The sequence below is a fragment of the Enhydra lutris genome, unplaced genomic scaffold, assembly GCF_002288905.1.
Source record: "Enhydra lutris kenyoni isolate GAN:26980312 unplaced genomic scaffold, ASM228890v2 scaffoldscaffold20, whole genome shotgun sequence".
NCBI classification, from domain to species: domain Eukaryota; kingdom Metazoa; phylum Chordata; class Mammalia; order Carnivora; family Mustelidae; genus Enhydra; species Enhydra lutris.
This window is the reverse complement of record NW_019154104.1, coordinates 8,197,064-8,209,439: the sequence shown is the minus strand read 5'-3', so window position 1 is coordinate 8,209,439 and position 12,376 is coordinate 8,197,064.

Below are 12,376 nucleotides of genomic sequence, written 5' to 3'. Positions count from 1 at the left end.
TTGTTGATTAAAAGTGCAGCAAATATTTTCTCCCAGTTTTTAAGTTATTGTCTTTTGATGAACCAAACTATCTAATTTTGTTCAAGTCAAGGCTTTTAATCTTTGTAGTTATGCTCTGGACTTTCTGTGTTTGCTTAAGAAATCCTTCCATATCCTCAGGTGAGAAAGGTGTTCACCTATTATTTTTAGAAGTTTCAAAATTCATCTTTTGGTATTTAAATGCTTAATCCATCTGGAGCTTGGTTTTGTGCATGATGTGAGCTAGAGGTCTGATTTTAAACATAGGCATAATAAATTTCTTATCTGCATTTGTCAAACAACTCCTTTCTTTCTCAATAATTTGCTATGTTATCTCTTTCATATAATAATTCTCATTATGTGAGTCAGCTTCTGAGCTCCCTATTCTTTTCAGTTGGTCAATGTTTTCTTCCTTGCATAAACACCACATTGTCCTAATTACTGATACTTTGTCATGCCTTTGTATCACCTCTCCTCAACCTGCTTTTTCAAAAGTATCTTGGATCTTCTTCCCAATTTACAAGTCTATACACCTTTTCTAAAACATTATTTTACTGTGAAATATACTTACAGAAAAGTGCATAAAATATAAATGTGCAACTATATAAAATATTACAATGCTCATACAAAGAAATAGAACATGCTTTTCTTTCCAGCGGTCCCCCAAATTCCTCTTCTCCCTGAATGAAATCAATGTACTACTTTTAGTGATAATTGCTTACCTGTTGTGCTTTATACTTCTATCATCTAAGAATGGATGCACATCTTAGCAGTATAGTTTTAATTTTGACTGCTTTTAAATACTGTGTTAGTGGATAAATATAGTATTACATTCTGTTTGGCTTCTTTGGAAATAAATTATCTTTTTAAGATTCATTCATGTGGTGTCATATAGGTGTAGTTCATTCATTTTTATTTCTATATAATATTCCACTGTGTGAATATATACCACAATTAATTTGTCTTATGGTAATTTCTCTCATTTCCAGTTTGGAGCTATTACAAATGCATCTCCATGAATCGTTTCAAGTATCTTCTTAGATGTATGCATACACATTTCTGTGTGTGTATGTATAAACTGACAAGCCACTTAAAATATACGGAAATGCAAAGAACTAAAAATAGCTGAAATTCTCTGGAAGATGAAAACAATGATAAGAAAACATGCAATCTTACATAGATTATAATATTTTATAATATTATAATTATATATATAATTATAAAGTATAAAACCTTATACAGATTATTACAACTATAATAGTATAGTATTGGAGCAAGGATAAACACATACACACATACATAACCTACACTGACACTTAATTGAGAGAAAAGTGGCATTTCAGAATAATGAGGAGAAAGCAGTCTTTTCCATAAACTTTTGAGAGCAGTTTGATGTCCAGAGTCAGGAAGGGGGCAAAGACCATTAACCCTTACTTGATACCCAAAATATCAATTCCATATGGATTATGAACGCAATTATAAAGGAGCACCGAATATACAGCATAAAAGCTATGTTCAAATTTAGAATATATTACAGAAAAAAATCCCTTCATGTTTTGAGATAGGAAAAGGTTTCATAAAAGTATGCAAAACACACTAATAGTGAAGAAAAAAATCAATGAATTTGATTATGTGTATATTTAAAACTTATGTTTATGTAGTGGGAGAGAGAGAAAGAGACCATCATTTAGAGAGTAGGAATCCATAGAGCTGTAAAAGATATTTACTGTAAATTTAGTAAACATCTCTTTCATAAAACAAATTACTAACTATTCTTGACTTGCAGCAGGAACATAGATTCACTCTTTCTGGAGGCGTTACACAGTTGGAAATAATTCTCTTATAGGTGAGGGATCCTATGATTAGAAACAGTAGTAAAATCTACCATAGTGGTCAAAGAGGATGTCTATTCTGTTGTTGTTGTTGTTGTTGTTTTTATTTTTTCCCAGAATTGCCATCTTCTTATTAGATCATGCTTATTAATTATTGCTGAAATCTCTGTATCTTTTTTATCTGTCTCCTTGATGTAGCAGTAACCAAGAGAAGTTTGCCAGGAAGATAAAATGCATTTACTTGATAAAGTAGCCTCATATGAATGAAACAAAAATTACTGGACCTATCGAGAAATAAAATAAATCCATCATCATAATGGGACATTTTGAAACACATCACAGTCTAACTAAAAAAGAAACAAAATCTTACCTGCTCAATTGTTTATTTGAGAAATGTATTTTCGTGTAAGTTTTTGCAAGTAGGTTTTTCCTTTTCTTAAAATAAGGAGGAGAGGAAGAAGGAGAAGGAGATAATAGGAGAATAGTTTCTGAGCCTATTTTATAGAGTTGAGTGGTCCAAACTATTTTCAGTGCAGTGACTTCAGCTAGGAAAGGCAAGTATTTAAATTCAAAACCAGATTTAAATGCTTACATTTAGAAGAGATTAATCATTCTTAAGTTATTGTTAACACAGATATTATTTTATGTTATTATTTTTTCACCTGTAGCAAATTTATATGCAAAGACATAGCTTCTCTCCAAAAGCCCAAGATTCAAGTATGCCTATGAGTCAAATGAATATAAGGAAGATAGGAAAGATTTAGCTTTTGCCTGTGGTAAGACTCAGAATTGTGAAATTCGGGTTACATGAGTGATAAGCCTGAGTGCAAAATAAAAGAAGACCAGTAAATTGACTTACAAGATAGTTGATCGGATGCATTGATGTTTCCTGCACATATTGCTTTCACAGACATCTTCCAGCTGATGGAAGCTGGTAGCAACTGTTGACATTTGCAGAGCAAGGCAATGCCATCCCCCCCCCCCAAATTAAATATTAAAAATTCTGCAGGTGTATGAATATGTGTTTTCATAGTTTTGCTGCCCCGATTTAGAAAACATATCCCATTATCCAGTTAAAATTTTATCATTAATGAATATTCATCAGAATTGTTCAGCTGGGTTCCTCAAAATGTTTTAATTCCAACAGAGATTTTATTAAAATGTGAAGTTTCTAAATCTGGAAGAGGGCAAGGCTGGCAAAGATGAGATTCTGTCTGTCCCCAGTGAACTTTACAGTTGCTCTGTTGATACAGTTCATGTGAGAGCGGGAAAGAAGTAATTTCTCTGAGTACTTCACAAAACTCAGGAATCCCACCTTCTACTGTGTGCCAAAACACAAGTTTCAATTTACAGAAAATTTTAGACCTTGCCTCCCCAGGCATGAACACAGGAGTTTTCCTAAATTAATCTGAATTCTTTGGTCATATCCTGAGCATGCAGGACAAATAACTCAAAACAAGTCCACTGTACTCTTCTTTAATTCACCCTGCCCATTTCCTAGATATTGTCTTCCCACAACTTATCTATTGACAATAAAGCTATTCTTGGCCCTCCAACATTCCATGTAACCAAGCCATTCACTCATTCTTTCAACAAACTGGGATGTTCTATGGGAAAGTTTGACGAATAGCAAGACTCTGACCAAAGGTTGCTTTACATGATGGTTCCACCACTGTATCTTTTATTTTCTCTCCCCAGCACTGAACAGACCCTGCAAAAGTCATTGGTCCTATCCCATACAATCTTTCGCTGGCCACTACTACAGGACTCCATGACATCATTCCTCACATAAAGACACTGTGGCTACTACCTCTCACATCATTATTCAACTTAAATTTAAGACTGTTCCACCTGTCCTCCCCCAATCTCTTTTAATCAGGTGGTTTGTGAGTCAGCAACATAATTGCTTTGTCCAGCCAGGCAAAATTCCCCATGTGCTCTTGTGTCATTTCATGATCTTTTGACTTTCTAGGAGCTCACTCTGATTCCAACAGTAGGATCTCTTTCTGCTTTCCTCCCCTGACTAAATGCATCCCCTCAGAAATGTGCAATGCAAAAACTTCCCTTTGTGATCTAGGGAAAGCACGGGGCTCTTCTTTTAGACTGATCTTTCCTTCAAATCCCAACTGTTTTCCCAGGAAGGGGGATGCCATTTCAGAATGTGTTTGAACCAGTTTAGCTCATCTCAGTTTGAAATTGCGATTTATCTGGGAGTTAGGCGTGAATGGTTGATGCTGGTTAAAAGGTAAAGGTTTTCATAAGTGCTGGATCAATAGAAAATGCATTTATGAAGGTTTGGACTTGTTTTCAGAAGCTGAGAAAGGTAAAAGCTCTGATTTATGAGCTAAGGATTAAGAATGAGTTATAGGCAGTAGGAAAGACAATGTTAGACACTATTTTTTTTTTTTTTTTAAGATGAGTCATGTCTAAAACCGGAGCAAAAGGAAGCTTGATGTTCAGATCAGCACGAAGAGTTGCACTTGAGTTAAAAGATTGAGGTTATATCATGCTCTTTTTAATTGTATCACACAATATTTTGATTTTTAAAGTGAGATCAGAACCATGGATAGTGTGAATTTCAGTGCTCCAGAGTGATACATCAATTAGAGTTAGTTTCATTAAAATTGAAAGAAACTCTTGTGTGATATGAGAGAGAATTTTACAAATAGAGATATCATTAACAAAACCTTAAGAAAATCAATTAAGAAAAAATTTTCTTGGCAGACATGGGAATAATATTTAATAATAGTAGAAATCTTTGGGTTTTTTTTTTTTTTTTTAGAGTTTTCAAAGCCTTAACATGCACAGAGAAAGCAATTATTATGCCAAAAAGGCCCTCTGTTACATCAATTAATTGTAAGCTTACTCTGTCTTTTTGACATGCACTTGCTGTGAGAATTTTCAGGACTTACATCCAGCAAAACCAACTATAAGCCATCACTTTTTCAGTTCCTAAATACAAAATGGAAAATAAAAGGTTTCTTGATACTCAGGATTTTAGGATCTGATTATGCCAAGAAGAAGATAGAATTAAGGAAAGCCCTTCCATATTCTGTTTTCTGGCAATTTCACTGGACTAGTTAAAGGAAAAAGATGAGATTTCTCATTATGTGAAGAAGAAGCAAATAAAACTCATTTCAAAGTGCATTTTCCTAGTCTCCAAGGAAACTTCAATGAAGCAGTCCATCTAATCAGCAGGAGTACACATATACTGTAGAATCAATATCAATGTAAAATGATTGCTAAGTCATACGATTTAGGGAAATAACCATCCACCAGGCTTTGGTCTAGTTCCTAATAAAGCTATCAGGTAAAACCCCTCCCCATTCATGCTTCCCTCCTTGATGATAGACCAGCACAGCTTAATGTGAAGTTGTCCATAAATACAATCTCCTATTCATCTCCTGCTTCACAGAGCACCTAATATCCAGAGATGGGAGACAGTGTTTTCCCCAGATTACAGGTAGAGTGTATGAATATACCCTGTCCCTGCCAGGGTTATTACTTTTTTATTTTTTTCTTTTCTTTCTTTCTTTCTTTCTTTCTTTCTTTTTTTTTTTTTTTTTTTTTTTTGGATTATGGTTTCTAGAGTAAATTGCCCAAGTATTTTTCTCCACTCTTCAGACCAAATATGATCCATGTGAGAGAAGAAAGGACACAAGAAGGCCACTTGGCATAAGAGGCCAAAAGAAAGCAGGATTTGGAGGGGTTGGTTCTGGTGTTTATTGATTAGGTGACCTCCAGAGACAGTGATTCCTGAGACTTGTTTTCTCATCCTTACTGTGAGGAGAATGAGAAGTGCCACCCTTTTAATTCTTGAGAGTTCCATGAAGATATAAGGCATAATCTGTAGATATACCATGAATGTATATATAGTTCCTTATTTCCATTTGATAGAGTAACACAAAATGGAAATGTTTTCTGTGGCTTTTTTGTCCCCAGATTACCTCCCAGCAAATGTCAAATTACATTCATGGCGGCCGCCCCTCTCCTCCTCAAACACCCGTTATTCTACAAACAACCGCTAATTCGCAGAGCTGTGCATTCTTTCTCCCTCTGCTTCTTCTACCCACTTCTCTCTCCTTGCTCTTCTCCCTGGTCTCTGCCTGCTTGATTTAGTCATATCATTTTCTATTTAACAGAATTCCCATGCAAAACATAGCAACATAATTTAAACACTGAAGAGGATTGAAGATAGTCCATTGGGCTACATGAATGGGATTATTTGTCTTGTTCAAAATTCAGAGTCATCATCCCCCTCCTTGATCCTCAGAGCCCCTTTCTCTGAAAAATGATTTCTTGGTCCTCTAGGAACTGAATTCTTGACTGGTGTTCAGCTGTCAGGTGTTATGACAGCTTTGTAGTGTTTCTCCAACCCTGCGTTCTTCTGTAGGAGTTAACTGACATCTGTTTGGTGTCTCTTTCAATCTGTTTTGGTGGAGGTAACTATCTTCCCTGATTATATTTAAGGAAATGAAATATGAAAGTGAAACGAGCTAAAAAAATGTAAGAGAACTTAAACCTGTGTCTACACTGACTGCATACATGTAGTATCAGTCTCTGTATCAAAGAACGTCTGCAGGACCAACGTGATAGACCTCCCATGGAAATGAAGACCTGCTCAAAAGTCAAAGTCATCCACAGAATAGCTTTGGTGTCTGTTTGATTGTTCAAGCTCCTAATTTACAAGACTAAATCTATCTGATGTCCCTCTTTTATTAAAACCATACACTGTTTTCAGTAAATACCTTGTTTCCTATGACATGGACTTTGAAAGCCGGGAGTCCTAGCAAAAATACTCCAAAGAATCCAAGGTCAATATTGATGTGTCCAAACGATGAGTGTCACTCTTTCAAAACAAATAGGATCTGGGACTTTGGGATTATCATATTGTTGTTTTAAAACTATAAAGTCTGTATATACAACCGATGAACAACATCAGATTTTGTTAACTCAAAGTTCAAATTAAATGAATGTACCAAGTGTTATATTACACTGAATATTAAGAATTATTCCTGTAATGCACTATTGGGTTTATGGCTTATTTTTCTTAAAACGCATATTTCAGATCACAGTTAGGTAAGCAGAGGCAACACACACTCCTACTGGCTGATCAGCCAGCCTCCCGGATGGTGTTAATCAGTTTTTAAAAATCAATGCTGCAACATATGCATGCATAAGTCACATTTGATCAAACATAACAATTAGTACTGAGCTACATACCTAAAGACTTAAAAGGTCTGAACTATAATATTTGGGCAGCCACGTCAAAAGAAACTGAAATATTCTTACACTTATAAATCTTTTTCTTCAATATATTATTTATCGTTAATAGTGAAGCCCACTTGAGAACACAGTTAAAAATAACACAATAACATTTCTTGACTCTTCACACGGTATTTTATATATATTTTATATATATTCATTTGGCAATGTTCAAAAACAGCTCTAAAGCAGAATCTTGTTGTGAAGCAAAAAATCACACAGAAGACCAGTCTATTTTACAACTGATACAAGCTGAGGATATTGTGGTGGAGAAGAGCCCATTGAGACAAAGACAATGGACACTCCACCATATCCTCCAGAGGCCTGAAGAGGCCCCAGGACCCCTCCATTTGGGCAATGTCCAAAGTAATTTTCAGACCGCTACATTTGAATATTTTGATCTTAAAAACAACTCCAAGAGTGAGTGTGATTATCTCAGAGAAAGCTAAGCCTGAATGACATGGAGATTAGCCCAATTTCTTCTGCCAGCAATACAGTTTCCCAAATCCAAAGTGGTTGCCCTTCTTCATGACACCATGTGTGTCTACAGGAGAATATACTAGCTGCATGCCTACAAAATAAAGATCACGACAGAACGGAGGTTAGTATAGTTAATTGTTGAACAGTCAAACACAATTAATTTAGTATAATGATTATAAAAACACCTATGAGTGCTTTTGGACGTGGGAAATGCTGCCAATCAAAATCCTATAAGCAACCCTCTAAAATAACACCCTTCTCCGGATAGTTTAAAGTGGAGAAAGGTGATTTTTCTGAGTCAAAAGATGTCAGAGTATGAACAAATATAAAAATTTTCCAACTTAAGAGTGGTATCCAAGTGCAGTTCTGGTCAATTTCTTTGGTTTTATGCTAACTGTGAACTTTTCTGCTTGTCACTGGCGAGTCTACCCTTTATTGACTAGCTATGCACCCATATAACTTCCAGTTAATGAGCATTTTAAGGCCATCAATTTGTGGAAAGAAAAAATCAGTATCTTTAATCGTTCACACTTATATGGAAAATTCAATATAAGGGGAGGGTTTAAAAACTTTATTTCGGTGTCCTTTTATTTTTTTTTTTTTAAACCAGCGAAATATTTTGGTTTAAAGAGGTTAAAAAAAAATCAGTCTTCTTGGGAGGTAGATAAATAACATAAAGACTTCGTTATATTCATGATTTAAGGACCCTAATATCTTGTTTCAAAGAAAGGGAAAAATGAATCTAGAACTCCTGACCTTTCAGTTTTTGTCTCACAAATGTTTTATAACAACACTCACATGTGATGTGGTAAGTGAAACTAGTCAGAGTGTTTAAGATTATTTCAACTATTTCATTGTAAAATACTTGTTAAGCACCAAATGATTATATTTAGGTTTCTTTTTTTGCAAAATTCAGTTAGTAAAAATGTCTTTAGTGAGTTAGAATAAATTAAATTATATAACACATATTAATAAAAACCCAGTTGTGCACCAGGCATTGTGCCAGTAGCTTGGGGAACAAGGAGAACTTATTCCCCCAAGGTCCTCAGCCCAGTGGGTGGGACATACACCCCAAAACAATAAAAATTTGACTAAATTAAAAAAAATAATTGTGTATCTTTTCCTGTGTTTTCCTTTCTACTTATTTGAAATAGAAGAAGCATGGGATTTCCTCAACCTTGGTAAAGAACCAAGGGTCTCCCTAATAGCCACACTCTCAGGAAGAGCCTCGGAGGGTGGTAGTATCTGAGAATGAGTGGCTGTGTGCTCTATGTGGAGGCTGGGTCCTAATTTCCCCAAATTTCTCGATGCCCTCCACATAGTGCAAAAGAAGCATGAGGGAAAATAAGGCTGGGAAGAGGGGTATCTCATGACATGAGAAATCTCATGGATTATCCCAGGAAATTTCTTGAACTGTTGGACCAGGAAACTTCCAAAATGGCTATACTTGAGTTCTCTTATCCTAGGAGGATGGATATTTAAGCTCAGAATTAAATTCAGATGAAGGAAAACAAATGCAATATATTCTTTATAACCTGAAACTGAAATGCATATCTGTAAAACAGAAAATTATTTTTATCAGAAGCTCTATAAAAAAAATAAGTGAATAGGATAATGAAGGCAGTCTTTCTGTGGAAGTGATGATTAACCTAAGAATTAGGTGCAAGAAGATTTAGTTGTATGGAGAATACCATTTAGCCAAATATGAGACCTATGGGGCCATCCATATGGCTCCCTGTTATCCCACATGAGTGATGTGATGTCATTGCTTGCCAGTGTGTAGCCATTTCTATAAGCTAAAAACCGTATTCTTCTGTGCCAGACGTACAGAACTCTCCTACTTCTCTGTGCTCATGAATGGGCACTCCTGCTCACATTCTACATCCCATCTAAATTGAGGTATTGTCAGGTCCCCAATCACACTACACTGGTTCACTTTCTACGCATCTGCAGGTAAGATTGTATTTGTTTCTAATGCCTCATCAAATCCCCACTCATGCTTTCAGATTAAATAAAATCCCTACTCCCCTTTAGTGCCTTGAGCTATCCAAGGTAAACTGAGTAGTCTGCTACCCTGTTGTGACATGGACTCTATCTCTTACCTATCTGCTATATCACATTGACTTTGGATATCTGTTCTCTCCAAGAGCCCATAAACAGTTTGGGAGAAGGGATAATCTGATATTGGCATAAGTGAGCCCAGAGCCTGGCACTTTTCTGAAAATAATTAAGTTTAATCGAATCTGCTCTTAAGAAAGCCAGGGACAATGTTTACCAGCTACAAATTACCTAGATTTGGCCCAGCTTCTTATAAATTATCTACCCTTTGCATAGGTAAGAGCCTAGTCTTGATACCAGGATAGATACACAGCTTTCTCATGGTCTTAAAAATAAGAGATGTTCTCTCCTCTCACAGTTTCCAGAGTTCTGAGCCTTCTGTTTTACATAATTGTTGTAAGGGTAACTGCATCCTCTCACTCCTTCTCCACGTGTTATAACCAAACCTTCATTGGTCCGGCAGTATGTGCCAAGACTGCTCACACCAGCTGCTCTGAGCCATCTGTGCACACCTTGTCCCAAATCCGCATTCACTGGCTCCACATTAGTGGCCTGAAGTCTGCCTCGGTGGAATTATTTCCCCAAGGAGACTGGCAAATACTACTAATTACACAAAAGCTGCTGAGATTGACACAGTGAGAGAAATAGAGATGAGAGAAAAGGAGGACAAGAGTGAGGGTGTTAAATTAAGGCTCCAAGAGATTGGGAAACTTGCTCAAGGTCATCATAGGACAGTGAGAGTACAGCCACAAGTGTGTCTGTTACCTTACCATCATGCTTTCCTTCTCTCATTTCTCAGCCAGGCACCCTTTAAATTTCCTCTTTCCCAGCCCCCCCAACATCCAGTTGACAAACTGCCCCAAATTCAAATGCTAACTTTCCAAAAGTATGTCCAGACTCAGGGCTGAGGCTCCAATGGTTTATTAAACAGATCGGAAGAAAGGAGAAGAAATTGCCAAGAAAGACTGCTTCGGGGACCCTTTGCCCATGGTGAGCCATCACTTGATAACAAACTGATACACTCCCCCAAGCCATCCTGCAGCTATGGGTTTGCACCTCAGTATATCGTCTTTCGCTGTGAAGCTGAATGACCTTGAATGGCTGGTAGGTGCCACCTCACACACACACACACACACACACACCAAAATGGGTCAGGGGTATAGACCCAGAATTTGCTGCATGATTTATACTTGGGACAGAGAGTTGTATAGAAGCACAAAGTGTTCTAGAGTATGACCTGAATCTCATTTTTTTATACCTTTTGACAAAAGAGTGCAGGTACTTGAATAACTGTATTCCACAATTCATTTGTCTTGAAAATTGACCTGAAACAGTACCACTCTGGATGTGCCCTAAAGCCCCCCTGGCATTCATCAGAGGAGAGTGGCAGAAGAATCTGAGTGCATGAAAACTTAAAACTTGTAGCAGCTTCACTTTTAAAGCCAACTAAACTGTGTGCTTCTAAATCAAGTCCTAACACAATGACTTAAGGCAGGTGTCAAGGAAATGTTTTGCACTTTTTTTTTTTTAAAGATTTTATTTATTTGACAGAGATCACAAGTGGGCAGAGAGGCAGGCAGAGAGAAAGAGGAGGAAGCAGGCTCCCTGCTGAGCAGAGAGCCCGATGCGGGGCTCGATTCCAGGACCCTGGGATCATGACCTGAGCCGAAGGCAGAGGCTTAACCACTGAGCCACCCAGGTGCCCCATGTTTTGCACTTTTAAAGATAAGAAGTCAGAGACGCTGAGGTAAGTGAACTACTGATGCCCTCATGAGTCAGTAAAATTAGCCAAAAAAACAAAAGGATTTCCTCTGCTCACCCTAGAGGAAACCTCTTTCTACCCCCAGGGAATGAAGATTTTATCACAGCCATTCCGAGAGACAGATTTGTAAGAGCAGGACCCAGATGCCATCTTCTAAGTTTCCAGTACTTTTCCTCAAACACCAAATTTGAAAATCTCCAGGATGGACTCAAAGGAGAACTCAAGATAAACTTTCATTTGGGAAAGTTAAATGGGAATCATCACGCTAAACTATTAGCACAGTGATCTTTCTCTGCGATGAATGCAATTTAGTGAGGTCTTCCCCTTATGGAGAGATAGTGAAAGAATGTCAGTCCGCTCCAGAAACTGAAAGTCCGGCTCTCTACTTCTCCATGGGGACTTAGGAACTTATCTGCATGTATTTTAAATGAGAGAAAATACAAATACTCCCACGGCCAAACCTTTTCTCATTTCTTGTCAATATCCACCCCCCCCCCCCCCCCCCACCATCCTGTGTTGACAGGAGCGATTTGCAGAAGGAGGGTTTAACATTACAAACACCCTTCCAGTGGCTTAAAAATTGAGGCGAGTCAATATTTACATCATGTTGCTGATCTTTAAAGTGCATACCCTGTTTTCTGTCGTAATAAATAGATGTCACTCTTGCCTCCATCCGAGTTCAGCCGAGAGTGGGTTGGCATGCTCAGTGGTACCTGCATTCCCGGAACGATCTAATATTTCAGGTCTCTCGTGTGGCAGCAGGTCGATTTCTTTCAATCACTCCTTCATATTGGTTTCCAACGACAGGCCTTATAAAACCATTTAGGTCTGCTTAAAGAAAAAATCCATAAGCATGCTAGGTTTATTTTTCTCCAGAAATGTGTGAAATCTAATACCTAATGAGAGAATATAGGCAGGTTATTTGCTAATCTATTTTGCGATGCAATTTTCAGGACATATT